The following is a 13,809-nucleotide window of genomic DNA, read 5'->3' as shown; positions in this document are numbered from 1 at the left end:
ATATTTGAAATATATAAGGACTGCCAATAATGTTATGTATTACGCTAATTAGTTAAATACCTGATTTTTTTTAAAAAGCTAATCGCATTGATTTTAAATACTAAAGATTTGGTTATTCATTTACATACTTATTTAAAACACTGTACAAGGGTCCTCAGAAATTAAGTAACATCCCTAGTACTTCAATACCAGTCACTGGGTAGATAGTGAAAATTAAAAGAGATTCCAGGGGCTCATGGGGCTTCTGGTCTGAGGCTGTTACTGAGCCCCAGGTGCTTGTCAGAAGTGCAGGTGTCTGGGCCTTAGTTCAGAAGATACAGCATACGGACGAGGAAACTGCATTTTAAAGAAATCACCCCAGGGGATTTTGAAGTACATTCTCAAGTCTCATTTTGATGGATAGTCTTTTTGAACAGATCTTTTGAAAGGTTTATCAGATCATCATTCTTCTACTTAAAACCACCCAACAGGCACCTGTTGAATTTAAAGCCTTCCATACTCCTTGGCATAGCTCCTGCCCTCCTCTGTAACCTCTTTTGGCCAAGCTTTCCCTGCTTGGTAAAGCTGTGATTTTCCTGGCTTGCTCTGCTTCTGAAAGCCAGCAACCTTATACTGTGCTCAGGGCCTTTGCAACTGTGTTAGCTTGGTGGACATTCACAGTGCTAGAAACTACATATCACTGGGGGAAGGGGCCGGAAGTTACATGTTCCCAGTCTTCACCTATTTCAGCCAATCAATCCACATTATTAATTATTCATTCACAAATACATCAGCTATATGGCAAGTACTGTTCTAGCCAAGCATGAAAAGACAGAAAAGGTCCCTACTCTTGAGTTAATATTCAGTCGTAGGAGACGGGCAGTAGAGAAGTTAGGAAATGAACAGACTAACTGAAAATCCAATAGTGATGGAACCACGAGACTGACTGACTGAATGAATGAATTCTGTTGCTTTACTCATGATGTAGGTGATTGGTATTCCTCCATGTGGCCACTTAAATGTTCTGCCTCAGTTACTAAGAATCTGCAAGTCCAACTCCTCTTAGGATTGCTTTCCCTTATACACAGCCCTCTCTGGTAGGATGTAAAAGGGCTCTAGGCTAGAACTTTCTCCTGTGCCCATTATCCACGTGGTCCAGAGGAAGCACTTGTGTATTCTTTGTCATAATAAATTCTGGGGGTCCAGATTGTTCTCGACTCAGCCTCTTCTTCCTGCTTGTCTGTTAGAGCAGCTGGTCTTTTGCCTTTAGACATCTCTAGGTATGAGTCTGTGTCCTACTATTTGAGGGGACAAAGGTCAGGATTCCTGCATAGTTTTATCCAAGTCTCTGCAGCAGTCAAAAGAGAGGGGGATATGCCGCCCTCCTTCCCTCTTTACTATATATATTTTGGGAGAGCAACTCATAGCACACCAGCAATTCTCTCTGAAAAAATAATTTCTAATCTCCACTATCTCTTTTGACTCCTCCAAACAATTTTATAGACTGTAGGTTGGTGGTTAACCAAGAGTTGCAAAAGCAAGTTGTCCACCTCCTTGGAAAGTCTGGTGTAGGTGGCCTAGTGCCTCCCTTCAGAATATTGGGGGGTTCTTCACCTCTCATTTTTGAACTCCGCTAAAACTTAGGTCAAGAGTCCCCGTTTAAGGTCTTGTAACTATAATTAGTGCAGTGCAGAAAATTAAAATAAAGCAATGCACCAGAATCAGTGGCCAGCTCCTTCAGAGTGGATGGTTCAGGAAGGCTTCTACTGACAGGAAAGGATGGGCCGTGGTGGGCTCAGGGGAAAGGTCACATTTTGAACACAGAGAAAAGAACAAGTGAGGAAGTCCTAAGGCAGGAAAAAATGACTTAAGAGTGGTCACGAAACAGAAGTAAATAAAAAGAGGAATCAAAGCTCAGTCCTCAATATCACCAACTGAGTCCAGGCTAGTCATTATAAAGACAAAGGAAAAGCAGAAAAGTGGGGTCCTGTCTCTTTACTAGGAGTCCCGTAGCTTGACATCAGGCCAAGACTTTTCAGCTCATTCCAGCAAATTTCGGCACAACATATGGCTACTGGATTATCAGGTTCAAATGCTCACTTCTTGAAACTTAAACATTTTATTCAGTCATTTAAAGTGTTTAAATTCAGGCCATTTCCTGTGCTTCTTCCTTTGCCACCGGAACAGCTGTTTTGGTTAAGAGTCTGACTTTATTATGTGCTTGAATTTCAGCCTTGATCGATAAGGTAAGGGATTACACAGAGTCCTCTGTGCTTTAAAATGGCCTAAAATTGTGTAATGGTCAACAAATGACTCAAAGAGGAAAGTGAAGAATTTCATTTTAGACTCTCAAGAGTGGGGAGCTCAGATGGGGCTGTGAGCAATCCCGGAGGAGCCTGTGCTCTCTCTGAAGCTGCGCCTCCTGCAGGGAACGTCACTAAGAATACACATGTCTATCTGTATTCAGTCAGGTGAGTCAGAGGCAAGGCTAGGGAGGAAAGCCATAGAGATAAAGAAATTGAGTTCAATGTGCACAAAGTGTGATGAGTAAAGAGGAAGTCCTAAGATTTCATGAGTTCAAGAGAGCATCTTTATTTTCTCCTAGTTTGTCAGAATGTGGCCAAATGAGGAACCCAGGAAGTTCATGGGACCTGGAGAAAGGATGGAAAGAAATATTAGATGTTGAAACACTGCACTGGGGCACAGTGATTAAGGGCACAGGCTCTGGAGCTAAACTGCCTGGGTTAAGCCTGGTTTCTCTCTGACAAGCTGTGCAACCACCGAGTCATTTATCCCTCTGTGCCTCAATTTCTTATCCTGTGAATGGGAATGATAATGCTGCAGATTTCCTAGTGTTGGAAGCCAGGAAAATGAGTGCATATGTAGGGAGCATCTAGAACAGGGTGTGCACTGCGTAAGCAGGATTAAACCTAGGTATTAGGGGCCCTTGGGATCATACTGAGGTGGCTTCCCCAAGTACACGTGCAAAAGTGAGACTAGTGGACAGGGTCCTTTGACAGTTGTTATCTATATAGGTGATCTATACAGGTGATCTGTTTAGATGATCTGTATAGAACCAGCATTTCTGAGATGGAATTCAATCAGAAACGAGGCTCACACGTGGTAGTGGATGATAAAATGAAAGGCTCAAATAGGATTATGTTAACAGGGACAAACAGAAGAGAGGGGACTGCAAAAAAAAGTCTTGGATGAAAGCAAGCAGGAGAGGAGCCACAAGGCTGAAAGGAAGAGTCGAATGGACAGGTTCAGGGTTAGTAGAGGACAAAGGGTATGAAATTATTCAAGATGCAGATGCTAAGACAGTGACTATATTAAATAAATAAATAGATAAGTGGGTGGGTAGACAGAAAAGATCTAATTCTTTTGAGTGCTGCTGGTAAGTGAAATGAATCAGCTTTGATTACAGATGTAAATATGGGAGGAAAAAAGAAATGGTGTGTTGAAACTGACAGACTGATTGTTTCAAAAAGATGAAATGTGTTATAGTATCACCCACTGAGAGAGCAGCCACACCCTGGGGAAGTAAGTGCTATCTGTTCTCAAAAAATTCATGGAGATTTGAAGGGTTAATGTAGAAAAGGGTGTTATCGGTGACAGGAGGCTCTGGTATTCTTCCTAATAACCAAGGCACAGACCAAACATGCTGCTCCAAGCATAAGGCTAAGATGGTAAATTTGAAAGAAATGGCTAAGTTGTGTCTGCCGCATCTTTATGTGCTCAGTTTAAACTGAGTCAAGTGAAAAATCCTGGCTGCTCAGCTTTCACAGCTGCTGGCTTTGCCATGGGGAGCAGCTGCTGCTGGTGCCAAGTGAAACACTCACACAGGATGCCAACAGGCGGGGTGTAACTCAGGGCAGGGTACAGACTTCAGATGCAGAGGGCAGGCAGTGGTATGCATAGCAGGAGATGGTATGTCAGGTTTCTGAATTGGTATCTTTCTAATTTAATTTAATTGTATTATGTATTTTTCAAATTAAGGTACAATTGACATACGTCAGTGTCAGTGTGCAACATGATTCAATATTTGTATATATTGCAAGAAGTCAAGTTAACACTGTCACTAGATATACGTACAGGATTTTTTCTTCTTGTGCTGAGAACTTTTTAAGATTTACTCTTTCAGCAACTTTCAAATATGCAATACAGTATTATTAACTATAGTTGCCACACTGTACATTACACCATCATGACTTATTTTGTAACTGAAAATTTGTGCCTTTTGACTCCCTTCACCCACTTTGACCACCCTTTACCCCCCACCCCCACCTCTGGCAACCATCTATCTGTTCTCTCTATCTATAAGAGCTTGTTTTTTAAGGTTCCATATAGAAGAGAGATCATATAGTATTTATCTTTCTCTGTCTGGTTTACTTCACTTAGCATAATACCTTCAAGGTTGGAATGAGTACTCTTTTTAACGGTCAAGACTAATATATATAACTGAATCGCTTTTCTGTACACCTGAAACTAACATTGTAAATCAACTACACATCAAAAAAAATTTTTTAAATACATAAATAAATAAAAGTAAAATTCCAGATTCCTAAAAAGTGGGGAAAGAGAAGTCAAGAGCAGAGAAGCAGAGATGATGGAAGTATTCTGTCAAGCGCTCTGTCAACAAGTAACAAGACACATCAGGCTTGCCTAACTCTCTGCTTGCTTCCTTTGGGACATGAGTTTTCAGGATTCTTTAAGTTCTAGCATGTGGTCAGATGTAAGCAAAGTCACGTCATTAATACAACTACATTAGCAAAAAAAGACTCGCAACTTAACCAAGGACAAGAGAGAATGACAGAAGGAGCCAGAGAAATGCTGGCCACCGCTGAAATTATTCACTGTGAGGCTCTCGGTTTTACCATCAAAATGGCTGATCATTTCAAGATATGTGGATTTCCTTCCTGGGAACTTGTAGCCAGAACTGGGTTTAGGAGTGGAGATGAACTTAAAAGAAGAGGGGGAACTGGGTGGTAGTGGAGCTGGAACTAGCTACTGTGTGTTTAGGGAGGCTGAACATTCAATGAGGACAGGAAGAGAGATAAGGGAAGATCCAAGCATGATATCTAAGCAGCAGGTGGAGGGAAAAGCCTAGGATCAGAAGTGATGGATCTGTCACTGGGAGAAGAGCAGAGGCAGGAGACTGGGAGGGCTGGCGAGGGGTGGCCTGGTGGATTAGGGAGACTAGAAATGTCTTCAGGGCCGGGGTAGGTGGAGAGAGCATTCTGGAACAGCTATAGCTAAACCCTCGGCTGGAGAAAGTTTACTAAGGGTCTATCATGGTTTGGAATGTGTCTTGAGCAAAGTCAGGCTGGAAAGACATTCAGGAAAAAGCCATCAAGGATTCCTAAGATAGCAAGATCAAGAGGCAAAGATAAGGCGAAAAATCAAGAAGCCATCTCATTCTTTTCAAAATTATATCCCTGGATTTAAATGCATACTTACAGAAGCACAAAGAATTTTAAAAGTTATCAAAGCCTTCAGAACTTCTAGTGGGTATAATCTAAATTTTCTCTACCTCCCCACAAATAATTATATAAGGTGTAATTTTAAATACACATTTAGGAGAGATTTGGATATCAATGTATTACAAGAAGCAATTTGGTTAGCAGGAAACTGATTTTCTCTTTATCAGAGCATCTTCAGCTTTATAAAATGCTCTAATTTCTTAAAAAAAAAAAAAAGCCCTGGAGAAAATACAGGCTACTTTGCAAGATGAGTCAAGATAATCTGAGTTTGAAAAGTAGGAGGAAAGAGATTGACATGGAGCATGCATCCCAGAGGACGGTAACCCAGGGCTTGTCCATGTTTCCAATTTCAGTTCACATAGGACCTGAGCACCTTGGGGCCAGATCTGCCTACCAGGGAGAGGCAAGCAAAGTGCAATGAAATATAAGAAAGTTGAAATCACATTATAAATGAGTCCAAAAATCCTCCTGTTTTGCTTGGCTTGATGCAATGTCAAGAACTCTGCCTCCTCAGCACTGAGAACTGTTTCTGGGCAATCCTACCCCATTAGGCACAACACAAAACCTGACATCTAATCCAATCCCTACCCTCTGATCTTGTGATCTAAATAATGCACCCCAGATTCCTCATATCAAAATCTGCAACATGATTCATGCAAATTAAATTTTAAGACACTGGCAAGTATTACTTCTATAGTCTCAGAAATCTGCAGAACATTTTTTTCAAATCCCTATGAAATGTATTATCTTGGTAGTCTAGAAAATCCAGATGCTCTGACAATAAAAACCACATACTGTTTACTCAAAATATCATCCTAACCCAGGTTAAGAAGACTTTCCATAAAGTCAGTGTCAAACTGGCACAAAAAAAAAAAAAAAAAAGCAAAGGAGTACCAAAGCTCAGCTGTACTTTAAAGACACTGACTTAGTGACCTCCTGAAGGAATTTTCATAGAGAAGACTTACAGATGACTGAAGAATTACTGTTAATGTTAATTAAATGGGTGCATAGATATTTTCTTCAACAAACACAACACTCAAATTAATTTAACAATAGGAGAGAATGTTATTTTCTATAGAATTCCAGAATGTAAGCTTACTTACTAGAGAGAGGAGATTGCATAGAAGATTGTTAAGGACGCACAAAATATTTCAGAAAGACTTTGAGCAAAACGAATACTATGAGTCAGAGCTGTCACATTTCAGATGCTTTTTTTTCTCACTATCACTCACTCTATTGGTCTTTTATACCAACTTTTGTTGATATTTTATTTTACTCTCGATAAGTAATGGTATCAGCATGGTGGAGGTACATACCACTCGTAGCTTTGTGTAATTCCCCCATTTTATGAAACAGAATGGTGAAGAAAATCTAATTAACAATGTAATGGTTTAAAGAATTAAAGTAAAATACAGAATTAAAGTAAAAGGCATTATTTTCTTCTCAAATGAACTGAAAATGTAAACCTGACAAGTATATGATAAAATCACAGAATCCTGACCCTGCAAATGGTCACAGGCTTTGCAGGAGATGCTCTGTGTACTCAGCCTAGAGATTCTTTCTATCAGCCACACTGTTACATTGCCAGTATCGTCACCTTTGGCAATCGTCCAATTCAGCACCCTCAGGAAAGCATAATCAAGGTTCATGGACATCCCGTCAAGAAAAGAGATAAAGTCACCAGAATGGGACAGAACAGGCTCTAGGTTTCAGAACATTGCATTTTATGATGAGAAAGGGCTAGTAGCTAATAAAACGCAGTGATTATGACATGATTTCCCCAACCATACTTAAGGTAATACCAAGGTTACCCAAACCAAATATTTTAACGATTTCACAAAGACCAGAAGGCACTGCTAGATTCCCCAGCTGTAAGAGTTCTAAAATGTAACTATTACATTCAGCTCAACAGGACAGTAAAGCAAAAACGCTTATTGCTGGTGACATTCCAGGGAACAGTTAAAATTGCTTTATGGCCTCTGGTAATGAGAGTGGACAGCAGTGTAACAATACATAATAAGGTGAGTTTAGTTTTATGTCCTGAGAACAATCTGCTTTACCCTTATGGTTCAATTCTTTAAACTGTTTCTGTTTTAAGTAATTACAAAAGATAGCTGCCAAGTGACAGTTATAACCACTGGAGCAAATGGACTATGTTGTCGTGTTGTAGTCCACCCCTGAGCACGATTATCTTAGGCTTCTAGGGAATTTAGTGTAAGTGAAGATGTCACATGAAACAAATGCCTCCTGACTTAACACCAGGCTTACAAGAATCTCCTTCAAGCAAGACCAGCTCAATTTGGTGGCTAGCGGTGTTTTCCAAAGGGTGGTACACATAACACTGGTGATGTCTGAGTTGCTATCAGGATACACATGAAAAATTAGATTTTGTTTTAATAGTTGTATTTTTATTTGGAGATTAGTACATTAAAATAAATCTAAAGACCACATGAAATCCATGATTTCATGGCTACTGTTGCTTATGATGGGTTTGTTAAAAAAAGTTCACATAAAAATGTTAAATAGATAATAGTATATGTGGTATGTGGTGGAAAAGGCAAAAACTTTTCAGGTTTGGTGTGTAAATGACTGTGATAGGGAGTTTCCAAGATGGCTCCATGGGCCTCAACTCCTGGCATTCAGGCCCTTGTATAATCCACCCCCACACACACTGAATAGGGCTGATGTGTAACCAATAGGCTACTGTGGAAATGAAGGAGTGTGACTTCCAAGGCTAAGGCAAAAGTCAACAAGGTTTCATTTTGACCTTTGATTATTTATTCTGAGGGGAGTCAACTGCCATGTTATGAAAAGCAGCCCTGTGGAGAGTCCCCTGTGCTGAACCACTGAGGCCTCCTGCTAACAGCCAGCAAGGAAATAAGTCTTCTTGTCTACAGCCATGTGAGTGCACTGACATCTTGACAGTCACCTCATAAGGTACCACCTCAGAGCCAGAACCACTGCATCCAAGCCACTTTGCAAATTCTGAACCACAGAAACTATGTGAGATAATATACGCTTATTGTTGTTTCAAGATGCTAAATACGGGGGCACTTTGTTACACAGCAATTGATAACTAATAATGGATAAAGAATACCATGACCAAGGTATCCTTGGTAAGGAATCCCATTTACCATTGCTCAGATACTGTTTTGCTTTCTCTCCTCTTGTCTGAAACTTCTGTGTCACAGAGCTGAACTAAGATCTAACAAAAAGTGTACGTCTTCCTTATGCTTTTGGCTAAGCCCACACATGGTACCTCCTATCTCACAAAGTGCTTACTATCCCACTCACTCCTGACAATGAGAGGGTTACAGGCCTTTAACAAAAGCAGACAGTGGATCCAAGAAGAATTTAGTGCCTTCCAATAGCAGGCTGGTTTGAGAAGATGTGATCTGAAGTTCTGAATTCCATGTTAAATGACCTGCTGTTTCTCTTCTTCCCCCCGTTTCTAAAGGGGTCTCAAAGCAGCTGCCATCTCTAAGCTCTGCCTTCACGTGAGATTTTATAGTTTTCCTGGGTTCCTAACTGGGTCCATGGTAAATTTAGAGTTATTGTTATAGTTGTTATTTACTGCTTTTTTCCTAAATTCAAAAATAAAATGTAGGCATTTTTTCTTATTAATTAACTTTCTCCTCATGTCAGCAGAAGCAGGTTGCTTTAAAAAAGTTCCTTACCACATTAATCCAGTTTCTTACCTTCACTCAGAGGACTTGCTGGGAAGATTCCCATGATGTTGTTATTCCCGCAGATTAGAGAGCAAAGAGCTAGTGGAAAGAGAAGAGGCAGGAAGAAGAATTCAGTTCATTTTCTGTATTTCCTCACATACTCTTTTTTTATTGAAGCATAGTCAGTTACAATGTAACAATCTCTGATGTATAGCACAACATCCCAGTCATACATATACATATAATTTTCATATTCTTTTTCATCAAAGGTTACTATAAGATACTGAATATAGTTCCCTGTGCTACACAGAAATTTGTTTTTAATCTATTTTTATATATAGTAGTTAATATTTGCAAATCTCAAACTTCCAAATTTATCCCTTCCCACCTCCTTTCCCCCCGGGAACCATAATATTATTTACTGTGTCTGTGAGTCTGTTTCTCTTTTGTAGATGAGTTCATGAGTGTCTTTTCCTATTTTTTTTTAAATTTCTCAATTTTTTCTGATCATCAATGGAAGTTTCTTATTAGGTCCTGAGTATGCATGTTGAAAATTAATTTGATTTCTACTGTGTTCTGCTAGGTCAGCATTTCCATAATTATATCCCACCATTGGCTGTCTCCCAGATGACTGCTAAAATTATATGTCATGGGATTTAACTACAGACCAGACCATGGTGTTTTTTAATCTTCACTAGAATTCCTTCCAAATAACTGAAGAACTAATCATCCTAGCTCTTTTTTCTTTTCTTTTCTTTTCTTTTTTTTTTCAGTTTCTAGTTTGGGCCTTTTCAAATACCTCTCTTGAACAAAACAGAAGTTCCTTTATCTTTACAATTTTCAAGCCATTTTTAGTTCATGGTTTTGGGGAAAAGGAACAGGGCTTGTGTTTCTCCATAACCCCATCAGAAGATGATATACATGAGCCAGTCTCACTAATAATTTGCAGGATATTCTGACCCACAGACACATGATTTACCATACAATAAATGTACTGAATACCTAATTTTATGAATACCTAAATCCCACACTCTCACTTCTTGATTCTAGCTCAGGAATCACTAAAAAGTACCCACATCACAAGTAACCCAGACGAAAGCAAATATTGCTAGAGATGTAAAAACTAAATTTACCAGGAAGGCTTCTATTTCTGGTTCTCTACTTCCAACCGTGACATGGGCGAGTCTCATCACCCTTCAGGCGCCAGTCCCTCACTCCGTCTGGAAGACAGAAGGGTTGAACAAATGACCAAAGATTACTCCCAGCTCCACAGGTCTAGCGCCTCGGTGTCAGTGATGGCAGCTCAAGACGCCCACACTTGCTGTGGGCACATGTTCTTCCAGCCACTGTCTCCAGGTCCCTGCTCGCTGATGGTCCACGACTGCCATCAGTCATGCCTATTCCTTTTCTTTGCTCTGTCCTCCACTATTATTATTATTTTTTTTTTGGTTCTATTTTGCTTTGGATTCCTCATCCTTTATTTCTCCCTTTAAAGCCTCACCAAGTGAAAGATAGCATGAGAGAGATTTGCTACCTCTTGATAGGAATTATGCTCTTCTGAATTCCTTAGAAAACAGACTGGAAAAAGGCCTTTCAGGAAAGCTGTCCCCCAGTTATTCTTTATGTGCATACCAGTTCTCTCCGGAATGTTCTTTTTTAAAATTATGTGGATGTTTGTTGATTTCAAGTCTCCCCCACCAGGATGTACTCTCCATCTGGGTGCCACATCCCCTGCTTCAGCCCCAGCACTGAGGCCACTGGCAGACAAAACAATAATTGTGGTTGTCTGTATCAACATATATGCTAAATTAATGAGTTGAACCAGAATCTCTTTCAAGGAAATCTGGCTTTTGAGGGAAGTATGCCCCAAAGACATCAGAACTATTTAGAAATAGCAGCGCGGTTCAGACAACAATGTCGTCACATTAAATAGTCCCCAGTGTGATATGATGCAGAAATTGAAAAGAAAGAAAAAGTTCCTAGACAGAAGAGTGTCTAGTAAACCTTCTTTAAATAGTTCGCAGCTGTGTGGCATGTGGTATGCCTGGGAAAACAAACTTAACAAGCACATTTGGGTTGGAGAATCCTGGCTATAATTGTGCTTAGTGTCTCTTTCTGTGGTCAGACACAAGGTAAAAATCTTTGGAGTGCTATTCTTAATGACTGTGCCATCTTAGGTTATAGAAATTCCTCATTAATTTGAATTCTATAAATATAGGCCTTATGAATCTAAATCTTTGTTTTCTGAGGAGGAGCTGTCTCTAAGAAGAAATATTAAATGAAAGAGAAGGAATATAAATGAAATTTCATGACTTAAGGACTTGTTCTACTTTGTAATTTGGTTTAAAAGAAAGAATGAACCCTTCAATTTCAGTAATTAAATTATGTCTGTGTATTTGACTGGTGTTTTGAAACTGCACTGCTTATTTGTTAATTAAAAAGTCCTTGAGACCATTATACAAGAGGATACAAATGTAAAAGATTAAAAGGGTTGATAAAAGCTCAATTATTTGTATTCCTTTTATGTAAGCCTAACATGTAATGATATGACTCACTGAAAAATTACATTTCAGAGAATTCTGCTTTTCCATAAAAAGAAAAAGAATTATCCTAAAGTGCTTCTTGTTTTCTTTGAATATTACTGTTTGTGAAACTTGTTGCTGTACGTGACTCTCTATTTTTACCAAATAATGAAAGGGTGGTCACCAGATGCAAAATTATTATCTATCACCAAACAATAATGTATACAATTATATCATTTGTTTCATGTGTGTTTTTTTTGTTTTCCTCAACATCATCTGATATTGTTCTACTGATTTTATATGATTCTTAGAGTTGCTATATTTTAAACTATTAATCTAACAATAGTGAAAAGGGAACTTACTCTTGTTTTAATGTATGATTTTTAATGTTAACTTTTACTTCCTATTGAAGTCTATAATTCTTCTCCACTTGGTATGTTCTTCAGCACTATTTTGATCCTTCACTTTTTCAGATTACAAATTTAATTATTTAAAACATACACGAAAAGACAAGTATTTAAAAATGCTCTAGAAATGTAAAAGTGTAAAACTACTCCTTGCTTGTGAGCAAACTCATCAACACTATTCAGCCCTCAGAAAACAGCAAGAAAGCACAATAGCCTTAAGAAAGAGGCTGAAGACCCCATCTTCCCTTCTATAAGCACAAAAATAAACTCCTAAAATGCTCTGCAGGACCAAGGGTCCTTGATTCACCTTTCTAGTACCCCATGTTCCCCTGATAAGTCAGGTACAAATTTTGACACTCTAGATTCAATGTAGATTTAACTTGTCCCCCAAACGTCACATTTCTTATTTTAATGGGTATGTTAGAAGAATTCAATCATTTCTATGCTGATAAAATGACTGATGATTGGCTACCACAATATTAAATCTGCCTTTCATGATATATCACCCGAGTAGCTGGTGGAATGCTATTGATAGGGATGGAGAAGACTAGGGGAAGAGATGATCTGGAGAAAAAAAAAAAAATTCAAGGATTTGGTTCTGACCTGTTGAAACAAAAGTGCCTGTACAGTTTCCTAGGGAGTTACTGGATTTGGAGTTCACAGAAGAGGTCTGGACTGGAGATATGAAAAGGGGGGCTGTCATTATGGAAAGTGCTTCAAGTCATGAGCCTGAATAAGATTACCAGGGAGGAAGCAGAGTGAGAGACTGAGCACTGAACATCTCTCCATGGATTACAGTGAAAGAGAGAGAGATTTCCAGATATTAAAATGTGTCTTTTAAACTGTAATGATTAAAGCAACATGACAGTGAATTACAATAGAGATCAGTGACATAAAGCCCAGAGACTCAAGGATACGTGGGACATAGTACATGATGAATGTAACATCCATCTATAGAGCAGGCATAGGTTATTCAACAGAACATAATCAGCGTGGGATTTCATCTCCATTTTCTCTGGATATCACTATTTTTAAAAACATGTTGCTTTTTTGACTATTTCAACAAACAAAAATGAATAGCTAAAAACCTGGGGAAAATGTTATAGATCCTATCATTAATCTACATGGAATTTAATTTGATGGAATTTATAAACAAATATTAGCATACACATAAAATGTTCTTGTAATTCTAGGGTAAGGAAGGTATATCTAAGCATGGCAAGTAAGACAGAAAGCATATTTAAAAGTTTATATAGAATGAATAATGCAATAAAGCAGAAAAAAATGACACACTAGGAAAAATATGTTCAACAAAACTGACAAAGGGTTACTTTCTTAATATAGTATATGAAGATGTTTTATAAATTGTTATTAAACAAATGAATACATCCATAGAAGCAGAAAGGTTATGTTAATGACACAAAAATTAAGAAAAATATAAATAATAAATACCTGATATAATAATGTTTGGTATATTTAATCATAAAAACATACTAAAATGACAGTGAAATACTATTTTTCATATCATTGGATAGGCAAAGATATCACTCAAAATATATACATCAGAAGTCCTAATACCATCGAGGGCAGATAGTGTTTTCCAAAGAGCGCAGTAGCAATGTATAACCCTGGTGACCTTTGTAACTGCTTCAACCAAGAGAAATGTGGCAGAAGTGATATGACACTGCGTGGTTTCCAAGACTAGGTCATAAAATGCACTATGGTTTTACCTAGCTCTCTCTCCCTCTTT

General features: G+C 38.6%; 1 protein-coding gene across 4 annotated transcripts in view; it reads right to left on the bottom strand.

The window, feature by feature from the left end:
* The window catches only part of ITGA4 (integrin subunit alpha 4), a 222,109-nt gene that overhangs the window by 103,868 nt on the left and 104,432 nt on the right, over positions 1-13,809 (bottom strand). For all 4 annotated transcript variants that reach the window (XR_010380637.1, XR_004136757.2, XM_064484950.1 and 1 more), the window contains exons 3-4: positions 10,264-10,350; positions 9,161-9,229 (exon numbers count right to left, since the gene is read on the bottom strand). The gene's annotated coding sequence lies outside the window, so the exon portion shown is untranslated. The remainder of the gene's footprint in view (positions 1-9,160; positions 9,230-10,263; positions 10,351-13,809) is intronic.

The sequence above is a fragment of the Camelus dromedarius genome, chromosome 4, assembly GCF_036321535.1.
Source record: "Camelus dromedarius isolate mCamDro1 chromosome 4, mCamDro1.pat, whole genome shotgun sequence".
Lineage (NCBI taxonomy): Eukaryota > Metazoa > Chordata > Mammalia > Artiodactyla > Camelidae > Camelus > Camelus dromedarius.
Note: the sequence above shows the minus strand (reverse complement) of the source record. Positions and strands in the feature narration are given on the sequence as shown.